The sequence below is a fragment of the Castanea sativa genome, chromosome 8, assembly GCF_040712315.1.
Source record: "Castanea sativa cultivar Marrone di Chiusa Pesio chromosome 8, ASM4071231v1".
NCBI classification, from domain to species: Eukaryota; Viridiplantae; Streptophyta; class Magnoliopsida; order Fagales; family Fagaceae; genus Castanea; species Castanea sativa.
Window position 1 is genome coordinate 6098422 of NC_134020.1, and position 12079 is coordinate 6110500.

The 12079-nt window shown below is 32.2% G+C and overlaps 1 long non-coding RNA gene across 3 annotated transcripts; it reads left to right on the top strand.

Moving 5' to 3' along the window:
• The first annotated feature begins 2810 nt into the window (after window positions 1-2810).
• On the top strand, window positions 2811-7811 carry LOC142605647 (uncharacterized). Of its 3 annotated transcripts, none has more exons than XR_012839097.1 (6): window positions 2811-3031; window positions 3216-3472; window positions 3576-3688; window positions 5125-5233; window positions 6811-6878; window positions 7451-7811. It is a non-coding gene; the product is annotated as an uncharacterized LOC142605647 (long non-coding RNA). The 3 variants fall into 3 exon arrangements; XR_012839095.1 differs by having other exon boundaries at window positions 2823-3031; window positions 3635-3688; XR_012839096.1 differs by lacking the exon at window positions 3216-3472 and having other exon boundaries at window positions 2835-3031; window positions 3635-3688.
• Window positions 7812-12079: the final 4268 nt, after the last annotated feature.

The window sequence follows — 12079 nt, forward strand, 5'->3', positions numbered from 1 at the left end:
TGACCTGTCGAGGTTCCTCCCATAATGACTTTTATTTCTCCAAGTGGGGGTCGTGACAGCTCTTCCACCTTTGATTTCAACTTCTCGTCCTTGTGATCTCGTCTAAGAAAATTTCTCAATTTTCCTTGCTTGATGAGATTCTCTATTTGCTATTTCAAATCAAAACACTCATCCGTGTCATGCTCATGGTCTCTATGGAAAAAGCAATACTTGTTCCTATTGCACTTGTTGGTATCTCTTTTCATTTTCTCTGGCCACTTCAAGGACGGGTCATCCTTGATTTACATAAGCACTTGTTCAAGTGGCATATTCAAGGATGTGTACTACTGACTACTTGCTGAAGAACTTTCCTTCTTGTTATCTCTGTCTTTTTTCTCTCCTGCTCGAGCCTTCTTTGGACGAGGACCCTACTCAAGGTGGCGTGGGAGATTTGCGTCCATGCATTCTGCTCTCTTCCTCTTCTTGGCTATGATTGCATCCTCCGCGTTCATAAAGTTTTGGGCTGAATGGACGAGTTCGGCCATGGTTTGTGGCTCTTGCTCATAAAGCTTATGAATGAATAAATCGGAGTTAACTCCATTATGGAAGGCTACCAATAACAACTTGTCGTCCATCTCATCCACCGTCAAGGCTTCCTTGTTGAACTGGGTAATGAAGGAATGCAAGCTTTCCCCTTGCTCTATGGTTAACAGGCTGGACAAGGAACCCTTGTGCCGTTGTCCTCCGATAAAATTGTGAACGAATAACTTACTCAATTCTTTGAACAAACCCACAGTGTTTGGAGGTATCTTGCTGAACCACACTCGCGCTGGCCCCTTGAGGGTGGTAGGGAAAGCTCTACACATAATCTCGTCTAGAACCCCCCTAGAGGTGCATGGTAGTCTTGAAGGTGGCGATATGATCACACGGGTCACGCATTCCATCATATGAATCCAAAGAAGGCATCTTGAACTTTGGAGGCAAGGGATGACTGTTGATGGAAGTGGTGAAAGGGGAGTATGTTCGATGAACTAAATCATTAACGAGATTTGCCCTTCTCATATTCTCTCTCATCTCGTCCATACCCTTCCTCATTTGGTCTATCTCTCTTTCCAAATGTGGCATCCTTCACGAAGTGGTTCCCCTCGACTAGTTCTCGGGCTCAGCATTCTCTCTTCTATCTTCTTGACTCTAGGCTTGTCCTCCCATATGTCTTTCATGGTATTGCCTCCTTAAACTAATCTCCCTAGTCAATTCCCTATTTTAACGAGTCAGTTCCGCCATGGCAGCTGCCATGGACTGTATGTGTTGGATGGACGGCAATTGCACAACAGGTGCTGACTGATGGTCACAGTAGGGATTACTTGAGGCATCCCTACTCTCCTAGTGGCCTGAGCTAGTGGCCCTTGATCTTGTCTGAACCATACAGCCTTTCGTTGAGGAAAGATAAATTGTGAAACACAATTAATCAACTTTCCCACAGATAGCGCCAACTGATGATGCAAGGAAAATTAGTAGGCTGAATACTTCAGGCTTCAAAGGGCTAGTGATTGTTTGAAATGCCTGAAAAAGAAGAACACACAATCAAAGATGACTGGGTGGACCGGCCAAAGACCCTCCGATGCCAAAGTTAGCTTCTCTCTAAAATTCTAGAGTTCCAACTTTTTAGGAGTAGTTCAAAACTTACCTTCACTTGATGTGAATGAACGTTTATATAATGTGGTCTTGGAGCGGTTACTTGTCTCATAACTTCTCCTACAAATGAGGAGGTCAGGGGATTCAAGGTTCATTTCCACAACCGCTATAGTAGTTAGAATATTTTATTTCCTATAACTGTTATGGAAGTTAAGTCCTACGAAGGAAGTTATAATGGTGAATCAGGACCCAAATCATGCCTCCAAATAGTGACACATGGTCTGATTTAGTTCTTGTACATTAATTTTTGGAATTATTCCAAGTGTCAGAGCTTGTCCAAGGGTTTTCCTTATGGACAAGCCACATGACTATGGACGACCGTCCTAACAAGGGAAGCCATTCTTGCCTTGGACGACCCCTATGGACGAGTTGGAGTCTGTCTATTTTTGCTCACCATCAATATACATAATAGCTATGTAATGAGAAACTTCGCATAACCAATATCATGAAAATTGCAAGTAAAAATTATTTTAGTTCCTTCCACGTGTCCATCTAATTTTTTAGTTTTTGTGGCAAGTGAATTATTGGATACAAAAACCGATAAGTATAAAACCAATTAAATTCTAAATCATATATATAATGAGAAACCATTACATATTTTAGAAATGTATGATTTAAAAAAGAATGTAAGTTAATACCATGTGTATAATTCGAACCTCATCTCAAAAAAGTTTAATTTGAATTGTATAATTATAATTTTTTTTATTGTATTTGTGTTTATGCACAGGGCTACATACTAGTTTTTATTAATGATAAAGCTTTTTTTTTTTTTTTGGTTGAGAAACAGTAATGATAAGGCTTGATTTCTATTCTTGTTAATGTAAAAATTGTAAAACAACCATTAGAGAGAGAGAGAGAGAGGATACATATGCAATATTTTTTAGGGACATATAGGAGAACACCAAAATTGAGGGATATTGAAGGCTAAGGCAAAACATAAAATCGAAAAGGAATATATATATATATATATATCTAAGACTATATATAAAAGTAAAAGCCTTTTTTTTTTTTTTTTTTTTTTGTTGCCCACAGTGTATCCTCAAGGAAGTAAAAGCCTTTTGCTACAATTAAGGAGGTGTTTACATGTAAGAAAAAAATACCGTACGGTGCGTCTGGAGACTTGCCGTGTGATAACTTAACACACCGTGTGAGAGCCTCTCAGTATAAAAAGAAAAATAACCGGTTAAAGTGCTCCAATACTCTAAAAAAAATGTAGATACAGAGAGGGAAGGAGAGAGTTCTCCGTTCCCACACCAGACTTAGAGCACCGCAGCAACCACAGAGAAAGAAAAATCTATTAGCATCAGCACCGTTAGGCTTTATATCTGCCACCATTAGATCGTCAGAACCGGCTCTGGTACGCTTTTCTCCGTTTTTTTAGATTTGGGTATGAAATATTACTTTTTATTGAGTTTTTTTGTTGGATAGGTTTAGATTTGATTTTGGTTTTGATTCCTTTTTTGTTTCGGGATTTTGGGTTCTCCATGAAAATGTTTGTTCTCTCAAATTTTCGATTTTTTTTTTCCAATTTTGGATTACAGAAATCACTAAGCCTTTCCATAGCACAAACCCATCGGTTCGGCCCACTTATTACCTTTTGGAAGGAACAAACAAATCAATGAAAAGTGTAAACTCCCCAACGTTCTATCAAGGGTCTCTCTTCTTCTCAAAAACCAATCGTTCTAGGAAAAAAAGAAGAAGCAAAGGATGGAAGATCAGTCCCCTCTGCTTATTGACAACGCTTCCAATGGGCTTCCTATCCATTCTCTGACTTTTTTTCCCACAAATTAGATTTGTGGTATGTTTCAAACTTTTACAATTACAGTTGAGTTTGGTTCTACAAATTAGGGTTAAGGAAATCGAAATTCTAATATGTCACTATCTTTATTAAATATTTACAGCAATGGGTTTGTTTGAATTTTTCTCTTTCGGATTTATCATTCAATTTCTTTCTCTGTAGAGATGAAGTGGAATCTTTCTTCAATCTAGAGTCTCTAAATTCATCAAAGCAAAGGTACCAATTTCTTTTCCCAATATACTCTTCCCTTTTCCTCTCTATTTGTTTAATTTAGGGAAAACCTCCACAATATGAAATCTTTCTAATTCTTTAGTCTAAATCATTTCACTTTAATTTTCAGGTTTTGTTTGGGATTGAAATTGTGGGATTTTGAAATCTAAAATGGGTATTCTGGTTGGATTGTTTTTGAATTTATGGTCTTACAAAAAAAAAAACATTAAATATGATTAGTGTTGGGTATACTGGTCAGATTGATTTTAAATCTTTGATTTTTGTTTCTAGGTTAGAAATTGTTGGTATTTGGTTAGAATATGCTTTCTTTAGGATATTTGTGTCACATTTGGTTTGCTTTTGTTTAGAGTATTTGGGTTAATTGGTTTAGGGTATTTGTCAATGATGTTTTTAAAATAGATAAAAAGAAACTCAATTATGCCTTTTCTATTCCTTTTTCTATTCCTACAGATAACCATAAGTCCAAAAGGCCCATTGAACATCCTCTGGGTTTGAGTTTAATGGCAGGTGAATTACGTCCATGGAAATAATAGTGATTTTAATGATTAAATGTGAGTGTGTGTGTGTGTGTATATATGTATATATTTTATCCTTACTGTGTTTGTTTAATCCATATACTCATTGTTAAAATTAGAGAAATGCACATGTTTTGATCCTAGCCACTTTGAGATGTACATATATATTCTTGATTGCCATCTTGATTTGTAGTTGATATTTCTCCTATAATTGTTAAAATTATGCTTTAAACATGATTTGGTGTACTTTTCTAAGTTTGATGTTGAAATAAGCTTTATTCTGAATTAATATATTATGGGTATATAGAAATAGGCATATAAGAATATTTGGGTTCAGGCTTACTGCTTATGCCCTTCATATAACAGTATCATGAAATAATGTCTGTAGATATTGATTTAAAGGTGATTGCTTTTGCTTTCTTTTGAAAAAAATTTCAGTGCATTGGGAGATATCTTGAACCTACTTATTCATTTCTTATATAGTTTCTTTACTCTTTTTTCTCAATGGATTTTCTTGCCTCATACTTAGTTGTAGCTTTTATTTAGTTTCTTGCTTGCTCTGTTTTTTTTTTTTTTTTTTTGGTTAGGTGTTATAGGTTTTAGATACTGGTGGTTGATATTCATGTTGATTTTCTATCATGTTTGTCTGATTTGATTTCAAACAAACTTTAAAATATGAAAATAATAATAATAACACCTACATGAGCTTTTTTTTGTATGTCTTTTACATTTTCTTCACATCTTTACCTTAATTTCAGCTTCTACATCTGTTCAAATTATTACAATGGTCTCTCAATTCTTTACCTTGATCATTTATATTCTCCTATATTTTAAAATCTCCAAAGCTTCTTGCTTCTTTTGGATGTCTGGCATCACTTAAAATTTTGAGTTTACACATATTTGCAGGGCGGAATTGTTTACTTTAATAAGGTTGTGATAGTGTCATCCATGAACTCCAGAGGCAGAATCATAGTACTTTCAATCATGAATTAAAAACAACCTTAAGCACCCACCAGTAAGTAACACATGTTTACCTTTCTTTTTTTTTAATTTGAATAATACAATGTTAAAGTGCACCCACTTTAATTTTTTTTATGTAAGTTTTTTTCTTTTATGTAAGTTAGTGTAAGCTTTTTGTTGTAATATTGGTAATACCTTTAGCATTTTCCATATGTTTTTATGTTTCAATGCTTTGATTGGAGAGTTTGGTTTTGTGTGCTAATATTTTGCATGGGAAATTATAGGTGAGACTTCATCAATACTTCGAAGCATAATAGAAATCATTATAAATGGGGGAATATTACTATAAAACATGTAGAAGCATATGGTAGATTAATGTTATGTTTTTATTTTGAAGCAAATAGAAAGAAGATGCGCTTAATAGGTTGGGTTTGAGGATAACATGTTTTTTTTTTTTTATAAAAAATTTGCTAGAAGGGTAAAGATTGTTGAGCGATTGAGATAGTATCAAAAACTACATGTGTGTTCCAAGATTATTTCTTAATTATAAGAAAAACTAATTTTATTTGCGTCTACATAATTTCAAAATTAGATAATTATGATACAATTTTGTCTTTGTTTCGGTCCATTTTAATCAATGGTTATTTTTGGGTGCAAAAGAATCCTCTTCTGTATCAATTGTATTTATGACATTATATAGCAATTTGTTATTTTTTTGGAACCTGTTTTGTGGTGCTTGAAATTTGGAGTTGGTTAACTGATCTTATTTACTAATATAATGTCAGTGGTGCTTTTTCTCTGCATGTTGTTTGATCTTTGCATTATGTGGGAGGCATGTCTTTATATAAAAGAAGCTAGATTACTTATGAAACCAATGCTTTGTCAGCGTCCTAATTTTTCACACTCTGTCAATGTCACATGAAAATTTTAAGCACTTGCAACATTGCTATTTTTTTTCCCGGATGACCAAAAGCGAAGTGCAAATCCAGTGTGTGAAAAAGAGGAAAATTTAGAACAACTAACGTGGTATTTTCAGTGATTTAAAGTGGTTGTGTGATGTGATCCTCAAAAGCCAAGTACTCTTTCTAATCCTTTTGTTATTTCGGCTATTGAATTATTAACATTCTATTGTAGGTTTAGACAAATGGCTATCTACTTACTTAGCAATTCCTTCTAATTGCTTTTTGAATGAGTAGGAGCGTCGAAGAATGTGCTTATTGCAACAGATTAAGCAAACTGATTAGAAAGCATAGTTTAAAAAAAATAAAAAAATAAAAAGAACAAAAAGGAGAGAATCCTAACAGTACATATTATTACTGTAAACTAAGGTATTAAATTGCTTTAGATAGTGCAGAAATTGACTAAAAACCAAAAGCAGAATCATTATATACAAAATAGAGCATAAAATATTACTTTATGTTGTTAAATTTGAGTTTGGTATTGATTCAAAATTGGTAATGTTTCATTTCTATAAAACTGTCATGTTTTCTGAATTTTAGATAATTATAATTAATTATATGACACACAATCTCATGTTTTATAGGATCTCAATTTCTAGCACCTCATTTATATTGAGTCTTATCAAGAATTTTGTATTTATATTGACATATTTTCCCTCACATGTTAATTCAGATCAATCATCCCTGACATATTAGACTTTTGGCTACTATTCGAGAAGAACTACTGAATTAAATTGAAAGGTTAGGAAAACCTAATTTTCCTTTGTAGCTATTATTTAGTTTATAACTCTTTGTCCTTTGTTAATGCCTGATTAAAAAAAAAAAGTAAAACTAAAATAGTTTTAAGATTATCAAATATGGACTCTTTGATTCTAAAAATAAATGCTAAAACTTATTTCTTTCCTTTACCATGATATGATAGCAGAAAGAAAAAAAGAATAAGAAAAAGAAAAAGGAAAATGCAAGAGAAGCACACCTAAAAAGACGAATGCTAATGTTTGAGAAACGATCCAAATGAAAATGGCATGAAAGAGAAAATATTTTACAAAATAAACTTATCCAGGCTATGAAATTCAAGGGAACGGTCATTGCTGAAAAAAAAAAAAAAAAAAAAACAACAAAAAAAAAAACAACAAAAAAAAAAACAACAAAAAAAAAAAAAACAAAAACAAAAAGGAGGGATAGAATGGCATTAACTCATGATTTATGCGTCAAGAGGTTCGCTTCTCTTTTTTCCCTGTACTTATTAGTTCTTTAAACATTCTTTTTTAAAATTTTGAAAATATAACTTTCAATTCACATTTGATTATCAGATATCGATGTTGACATGGAACATTCCTTTGGAGAAACTAGGTTGAATGTAAGAACAAATGATACTTTGGTAGAAGATGGGTCCAATTGTTGTGCTGCTCCTCAAGGAATCCATGGATCAGAAAATTCTCTCTTTGTTGTAGCTATTTAATTGTTAGTCTCTATCTTTCATTACTATTGAATACTTTGTTTTGTAGAGTTATTTTGGAACTCCTTGCATCCATCTTAATTTCATTAATTTTTGAATATAGGCTCAGATTGTTGTTTTTCCTATTAAATAAGTAGTGTTGTACTCAAAGTTGTTGGTTTGTAAGTGAATGGTTTGATTCAAGTTCTAATTTGAAGATTTTATTGATTAAGATAGATCAAGATCTTTTTTTCATATTTAGGTGTGGGTAGACTCATTACATGAATTTGAGTGTCTATGTGCTGAATTAGCAACATGTGGAGGATTTTTTTATATTATTTATAAAATGTATTTGAACAATGGTAATTTACACAATCTGTTTAGTGCACATTTTTTTATAACCTGGAGGTTTTTTTTTTTTTTTTTCTTTTCTTACATGCTTGCTTTTTGTTTCCTTTAAAAGGTTGGATGGAATGCCATGTTGTCTTTCCCCCCCCCCCCCCCTTGATGGAATGCCAAAGTAGGTATCTTAATTCTTTAATTTTTAGGTGGTAGTTCTAAATAAGTTGGCTTCTTGTTAAAGTGACTGGATATGGAATTTTATGATTTGGTTTTTTCTTTAATTCCTTCATCAAGATAATGTTAAGTTTTATTTTCACTGTCCAAGCATATATACTCTATTTTGTGACTTCATTATTCCACTCTAATATGAATGGAAATATTAAATTAAATAGTTAAAATTGAGTTTGGTGTTAAACAAAGTTCAAAAGTGTTTTCATGGTTCATTTGTTTAAACACAAGGAGCTTTTTTGGATTTTAGATAATTATAATTGTTAAGTTGGTATATATACAGTAAATGAAATTTAGTTTCCATTCTAAGTACTTTTTTTTTCACATGTTTTTGTAAAAGCAATAAAGGTAGATAAGAAAGATTATAATTTCTACAAAACATATAAAAGGTCATTCATTGTAATAGTCATTTAAGCTATTGTGAAAATTTATGAAGGTAACATTTCACTGAAATAGAAGAATTGGAATGGAACTTAGAGGCAAAGGTACCAATTGTACTTGTACAACTTAAAAATTTATAATAGCCTTTACGTTTCTTTAAAAAATTTCTTTTATAAAGCAACACATATTGTTGACATGCAAAGTCAAGATTTTTAATAACAACATAAATATAGGGTATTATATTGCATGTCTTATTTGAAAGACAAATGCCAAATCTATCATAGGATTTTTATGTGAGTGTTGTAAAGTTTACCTTAAATCATAAAATGACCCCGCGCATTGCGCGAGTTAAATGCTAGTATATATAAAACCGAAATCTCTGAAGCTCTCACAATTTTCCACGTCTTCTTTTTCTTTTTATTTTAGGTTTTAAATCTTATATATTTATTCTTTCTCTTCAACGTGTAATTATCTTATCAAGTGTTACAACAGTTTAGTTTAAGTAAAACTCTATTAGATATATCTACTTCAACTAAAATTCTATAACAAAAGTTTCATCAAATTTAAACCCTTGCCAAGGTCGAAACCTATCATACTCACTCAAATTTTCACGAAGAAAACACACACACACACCAAATTGAAGATTTTGCAATGTTGAGACCACTTTGTAATGTTGAATCCATTGAGTTGCTTAGAGTAAATGCAGAGGTAAGGACATGTTATCATCCTTCATGCTCTAACTCTCTATGATTACTACTTTATAATATTGTTATTGTTATGACTTGTGAGTGAGTTTTGACTTTGTGACATTTATGATTCTTATACTGTTGTGCAAATCCTCTTCCATGCTTTTCCATGTTTCATAATTTGTCTTTCTTGGGTTTAATTGGCTTTCTTCATGAGTGGCATCTTATACAACTCTTGCTTCATCAAACTCCAAAGCTACAAATGCTTGTCTTTAGATTGGTTTCCTAAGATGGTGAAAGATCTGCAATTGATAGTTGCTTGAAGAAGCCATGAGATGTTCCTAAATGTCTATCATCACATCTTACAACTTTATTTGTGTAAGAGACCGCAACCCCTAGATCGAGGGTTTCACATGGAGTTGCCACTTATTTAATTTAAATGGATAAATAAGAAAACCATCTATATAAAAAAATTCTTTTGTTGTATTAATATATATATGACAATTTACATCAATTTTGTAACAAATTTTACAATGCTTTTTTTTATCCTAGATACAATCTAAGAAAGTAAATTACATTACTTTGTTTCTTAGTTACATTCTAAAAAAATAAATTGCATATACAAGAGCTTACTCTAGAACCCTTGATCTTGGTTCGGAGGTAATTTACGAGATGGGAAGGGATTAAGCACCCATCTCGCCTAGTAAAACCGGTCTCCTAGGTTAAGGTGGCCAATATCATGTCATGTCAAACAAATACAAATAATATATCATATAAACATGTTAATTTGCAAGAATTGTAAACAAATATGTGTTGGGGAATTTGACATAAAGAGAAAAAGAAAGTGAAATTTGTTAGATAACAATTTAAATGTAAAGAAAGCATGAAAGTAATGGCATGTTCATCTAAGAAATTAATGTAAACTAGGAATTCCTAGCCTAGACATGTTCATATAAGCATGTGAGGAAAACAAAATCGTCATGTTATTTGTCATCAACATAATTGCAAAAGGAAATTTGTTTTTAGACCTACCAATCATCCAAGCAATCATGAGAAGAACAAAGAAAATCACATAGACATGTTCATCCAAGTATTTAAGCGAAAACCATAATATTAATTAGACCTGTTCGTCTAAGCATTCAAAAAAGAGAGAAATAACTACCTAGACATGTTCATCTAAGCATGTTATGAAAAGCAAATAATAACATAAAAGTGTTCATCCAAGCATGTGAAGAAAAATAGATAATCTTCATGCTATTTGTCATCCATACAATTGCAAAATCAATATACTTAGACATATTCATTTAAGCATTTAAAAAAAAAAAAAAAAGTAAAACGACTATCTAGACATGTTCATCTAAGCATTCAAGAGAAAGTTGTGCATTAGCCTAGAAGTGTTCATCTAAGCATTCAAGAGAAAGTTGTGTGTTAGCCTAGAAGTATTCATCTAAGCATGTAAAAGGAATATCAATGAGATATATAGGCATGTTCATCCAAGCATATCTAAAAGAAAAAGTAATGACTTGGAAGCATTTATTCAAGCATGTGCAGAAACTTAAAGAACACAATTAACTACTTACCAGCATAGAGCATAAATTAAAGGGGGAAGTAATCACTTAAAGGGCTAAGGAGAAAGTAAGGAAGTACTAAACTACAACCAAAGTAGGAACAATGGTTGCACAACAGTTTTTTTTTTTTTTTTTTTTTCTGCTTTCTCACTAGCTCTCTAGAGGGAATTTGGTGCAGAAAATGGAAGAGGTCTTCTCTTTTTATAAGGGAAGGGATGGCTTAACTTTAAAGCTAAGTTATTAGCTTTCTTCTGAAGCTAAGGGAGGAGATAAACCTGTTTAAATAAGTTGGAATGGATTTGGTGTTGATCCCTATTTGAATTTTGAAAGGAAGTCGAAGATGATGCTGAACTTCTATTATCTTCAGCACCTATTTCATATTTTGGCTCTAACATTCTGCTCAAAATTCCAATTGATTCGGGATTGATAATTTTGGAAAGGAAATTCAATTCTCTACAACTTTTCCAGAAATAGAGAAAATCAAATATCAATGTTTTCCTGGCCAAATATCCGATTCAAATTGCTGCTGAGAATAATAACGTTTTTTTGAGCATTTTTCTATTTTTTTTTAATTTTTTCATGGATCATATCTTTTTCTCTCTCCAATTTTTTTTTTATTAAAAAAAGAGCAGATAAGATGCCATAATGGAAAACATTTTTTATTATTTCATAAAAAATGAAGTAAAATGAAATACAATAAAAAAATCACACTTAATTAATTTTAAATTAATTCTTGTGAGAATCAATCAAAATTAAGTGTTTAAATAGGATGTGATCGGGCCTATCGTGTAGATGAGTCATGATCATTGAAATTGTTTTTATAATAACTTTTGATCCGGTGGTCTGATCAAAGTCCATAACATACCATTATGATCGTTAAAGCATCAAGATTTGTTTTGTATCACAAATCTGAAGATTTACCTGTTAGTTAAATGCAAGTTGTAAAATGGGGTGTCTACAATTTAAAGGATTTTCAGAGAGAGCTTTGTTTCATATATAAAGCTTTTAATTTACAACATAGTCATGTGTGTTAAACAGAGTAGGTATCAAAGAAAAATAGTTCACTTTGCTGCTTCACTATAGGTATTGAAAGCTCGGATTTGTGTTAAAACACAAGAGCTTGTTTAGACCCCAAATTAAAAAATTACGGCTCAGTTGATTTTACTCTAACTTATCTAAGTGTGAAAACAAGAGTAAATGAAGCGCAATCAACCGATACTACTCTAGTGCATAAACATGAACAACAAACAATAAAAGTAAAGCACAAAAGTAAGGAAAGAGAGATGCAAACACAAGATA